At 34.4% G+C, this 5,000-nt stretch overlaps 1 long non-coding RNA gene across 5 annotated transcripts in view; it reads right to left on the bottom strand.

Moving 5' to 3' along the window:
• LOC149129289 (uncharacterized) overlaps positions 1-5,000 on the bottom strand; it is a 100,281-nt gene that overhangs the window by 2,783 nt on the left and 92,498 nt on the right. Inside the window, exon 3 of one of the 5 annotated variants that reach the window (XR_016240092.1) lies at positions 2,709-3,795. The exons of the other annotated variants lie outside the window; for them this stretch is intronic. This is a non-coding gene — a long non-coding RNA (uncharacterized LOC149129289). Of the gene's footprint in view, positions 1-2,708; positions 3,796-5,000 lie in introns of those variants that run through there. 5 annotated transcript variants of the gene reach the window in all.

Raw genomic sequence — 5,000 nt, 5'->3', positions numbered from 1 at the left:
ACCCTTTAGAATTTAAACCAGCCATATCCAGCCCCAAAATTCTACCTCTTTATGTTCATACTGGCTAAATCCAGCTGCTCAGAACTAACCTATAATGTCGTTCCAAAAACAAGCAATCTCAGCAATGAAATCTTGAAGCTACAACATAATACAAGATTAATTCAAAACAATGTAAATGAATAAGCATTATATGCATTAGATTAATCAGCGTAATTTGAATGCTAAAGGGTTATACTGGTCATTTCTGGCCCAAATATTCTACCTGTTTTAGGTTCATACTGGCTAGATCCAGCCTCTCATACCTAACCTACAATGTCATCCTAGAAATAAACAGTCATATCATTGAAACCCTGAAGCTCTGAGATTAATTAAAAACAATGTGAATGAACAAGTGTTACATTTGACAGGGTAATCTGAATGCTAAAGGCTTATACTGGCCATATCGAGCCCAGATATTCTCCCTATTTCAAAATACATGTGATGTATAGCCTGTGGTTCAGCACAAGAGCAATAACGTACTAACGTACAGGCTTTGCTGTGTTGAACAACAATTGTAGAGATGGCTGGAATGTGTCTTTAAATCTCCTCTTTGGTCTTGGAGCTTCTAAACAGTAAAAATTGCAAGAACAATAGCCAATCCCAGGACAGGAAGGGTCACCACTAACACAAGACTGACATTGAAACACAAGAAGGGTAATTATTAGCAAAGGAATAAAAAAAATAATAATTGGTATAAAAGCAGGAATGGTCAAGAGTGCAATAACAAGCACAATAATCAGGAACATCCCTCAAAAATGACAAAAGGGACCAGACCAAGGACAGCAATTAATAACAAAACAGGAATATCAAGGGTAATTACTAAATGAACAAGAATGATAATGAGGATCATTGTGGATAATCAGCATATATACCGATTTGTGAGATAATATGGTATCTGCCAGGATAATTTATCCCTTTTATATTTTCTCTCTCTCTCTCTATATATATATACATATATATTTTCACATTTTGCTTAAGTATAATGATACTAATCACCTGATGTTAGAACTCAATATACATTATGCTTCAGAGTGAAGCATTAGTTGAGTTAAGAGTGGTAATAAGGAATTAGAATGATGAAGGAATAAACACCTATGAGGATATTCCATCTCATAGCAGAAACAGCTGTAAGCTAATGATGTTCATAACAGAATTACTTATCCCTTTGTCATTCTAATTTCTTACACACACACACACACATATACATGTGTGTGTGTGTTTGTGTGTGTGTGTGTGTGTGTGTGTGAGTGTGTGTGTGTGTGTGTGTGTGTGTGTGTGTGTATTTCAAGGGTTGAACAGAAAGAACCACAACAAAGAGAAAAATTAGACAAAACACGATACAGGGAAAATTCACAGCTGATTCCCTCATCAGTCAATGTCCAAGACATACTAGTGGTTTCATGCTTTTAACATTGAGAACCACTCCATCTTGGCAGCACCAAGATGTTTTGGACATCAGCTGCAAATTTTCCATGCATTGCGTTTCTGTCCAATTTTCTGCTTGTTATGATTTTAACTAGTTTTCCATTTGTTTTGTTTTGGGTGGTTTTCCGTTTGTTGTGTTTTTGTCTATATTTTCTCTTTGATGTGTTCTTTCTGCTCAATCCTTGAAATATCTGTATAGGGCAATGCACTATTTGTTTGTTTACTTATATATATATATATATATATAAATATATACATATATATATATATATATATATATATATATATATATATATATATATATATATATATATATATTGTATCTGTATATATATTGGAAGAAAAATATTTAAATAAGAATTATTACTTATACAAAAAAAAATCTTAAAAATACAGAATGACATGGTTTATGTTATTCTGTTGCATTTTAAGAATTTTTTTTTACATAATTATTAATTTTTATTTCAAGAAAAGCTTTCTTCAGATATTGTGTCTGTATCAAGAACGTTTTGCAAAAAATGTATATATATATACATACGTGTGTGTGGATATATATATATATGTATATATATATTTATGTATGTATGTATGTATAATATACATGCATATATTCATACATATAAACATGCATATATATACATACATATATACATGCATATATACATACATATATATATATGCATACATATATGTAAAATAAATAATAAAGCACACGTGCTTTTGTTCACAGCTACACTTAGTAGAAGGAAAACAAATTAACAGATGGAGAGGAGGTGAGTGGCAGTTGGAGATGTTAAATGTAGGTGAGAGGAAGTGAAAGAATAGTAATTAAAGTGGTTGGTGTATCAAGCATTTTGATCAAAATGAAACTAAACTTTTGTGGCAAATTTTGCAAGAAATATATTTTATATTTTCACTTAATTTCATAATTAATATATTCAAAAGCAAAAAACGCAAAAAAATGGAACAAATTGAAACCAAAATGCTTGTAGATTATGAAAGTTTCCACATAAACAACCACAAATGCACATACACACACACGCACGCGCGCACACACACACAAACATGAAAACTTATTTCTAAACAATTGTTAAGAAAACACATTGCCAGCTATTTTATATATATATGTATGCATGTGTGTGTGTAAATATATATACACACACACACACACATACATACATATATATATTTATGTATATATATATATACACATACACATATATGTAGACATATATAAACACACACGCACGCACACACACACACACACACACACACACATATATACCAAGTTGAGTCAATATTTTTTTTTTTTATAATGTATAGCTTTAAATAATTGTTCAATCAAATTACATGCAAAAAAGGATTTATTCATCTGAATATACCCTTTTATATATCCTGAATATATCCCATCATATTCTATTGTGTCTTTAACATCGTTGTGCAAGAAGCTCAATTCCACACTTACACCATTTGGTTGGTTTTAGAGGCAAAAAACTCCCTGCAGCCATTTTCAACCTCATCCACATTGTCAAATCTCCGTCCGTGCAGGAAATGAGCCATGGTTGGCAAAGGTGGTAATCTGATGGTGTGGGCTGTAGACAGGGTGAGGAAGCACTTCCAGTCTCTCGAGTTCCTCAGTTTTGCTTGGTTACATTGGCAGTGGGTGCTGGGGTATTGTAGGAGGGCATGTCTTTGGTTCACCAAAGCTGGATTTCAAAACATCACATATTTGCTGCAGTTGTTGACCAGAGAGGTTAGCATTCACAGCACGACCATCTGAAACAATCTCAAAGTGCACTACCTTCTTGAAATTCCATCAAACAAACAAAATGGTCTTCTGTTTAAACCACTCTTGTTTAACAACAAATTTTGAAGCCTGACTGGAATGAAGCACTGATTTCTCTTATTAGGAATGTGAAAATAAATCCATTTTTCATCCTCAGTTACAATTTGATGCCAGAAACAGGCAAATGTTCACATGCTGTTAAGCCTGGTCATTAGTCAGTTCATGAAGAGCATCTGTTCCCAAGATTGAGCTTATCAAGGTGTCGACTGATGGTGGTTTGTGAAGGACCAAGTTCTGCCTACAACATACAAGTGCTTGTGCTTGGCTGTTGTTCAATGATTTCAAGCAATGCCTCATCTTTCACATCAGGTCTCTCTGATCTTAGTTTATCTTCAAGGCTGGTGTCACTTTCTTTGAGATGTCTGCCATAAGTTCATTGACAGCTTCCAGTCCTTTCACATCATTAATTTCATTTGCTAAGGACCTTCCACTTAGTCCTTTTTTCCACGCACAGCATAAAATGACTCTAGTTGTAATTTTTTCACCTCTCACAATTAAAGATGTAAATAAAGATTAAACAAGTAATGTTTATATGAAACCAAAATAAATGAATCAGCAACAATTAGACAGCAACAGTTATATCAAATTAATGATATAACATGGAGATACAAGCTGACAAAAATCAGCAGTGAAAATCTGAGAAAAATTTTGTCTCAACTTGTTACACACACACACACACACACACACACATGCATGTAATACATACATACATACCTATATACAGGGGTTGGACAAAATTATGGAAAATCCTTAAAATTTCAACAAATTTATTTTAATATGGGGTAGGACCGCCTTTGGCAGTATTTACAGCTTGAATTCTATGAGGTATAGACTCGTACAAAGTTTGAATTGTTTCCAAATGAATTTTTGTCCATTCTTCACCTAAAACAGTCTCCAGTTCTTGTAGTGATGATGATGGAGGATATCGACTCCTTACTTGTTTTTCTAAAATGCATCATAAATGTTCAATAATATTGAGATCTGGGGACTGTGGTGGCCAGATAAGATGTTCAACTTCACTAGAATGTTCCTCATGCCATTTAGAAACAACTTTAGCTGTATGAATTGGTGCATTGTCATTCTGAAAGATTGCGTTTCCCTCCAGAAACAGTTCCGCAACCATAGGATGAATTTGATCAGATAAAATGCTTAAATAGTCTTGACTATTAATTCTGCCATGAATAGAAATCATTGGGCCAGCGGATTTCCAAGATATAGCCCCCCTCCCCAGATCATCACTGATCCTCCATGTTTAACAGTTGAAAGAAGGCAGTCTGGGTCAAATGCTTCTCTTGACTGTCTCCACACATATACTCGGCTGGTGGTTGGATATAAGGTAAACGATGAATCATCCAAGAAAATAACATTCTTCCACAGCTCTAGGGACTAATTCTGTAGGTTTTTACTCCACTCTAAACGCTTTGCAACGTTTGTTTTTGAAAGTAGTGGTTTTCTGATTGCAGCCCTCCCATGAAATCCAGTTTTGTGCAGCTCCCGGTGAACAGTTTTTGTGGAAACTGGGTTCTCGAGGTGGTCATTAAGCTCTGCAGTAATTTTGGGTGCAGTACTTTTGTGACCCTTTCTAACAATCCGCGTAAGAGTCCGACAGTCCCTATCTGAAAGTTTTGGTTTTCTTCCAGAGTTTTGTTTCAACGAAGAGGTTTTTCCCTCTTTCTCAAAGGCTGTAATT

This window comes from Octopus bimaculoides, unplaced genomic scaffold (assembly GCF_046866305.1).
Source record: "Octopus bimaculoides isolate indiv1 unplaced genomic scaffold, ASM4686630v1 contig76, whole genome shotgun sequence".
Lineage (NCBI taxonomy): Eukaryota > Metazoa > Mollusca > Cephalopoda > Octopoda > Octopodidae > Octopus > Octopus bimaculoides.
Note: the sequence above shows the minus strand (reverse complement) of the source record. Positions and strands in the feature narration are given on the sequence as shown.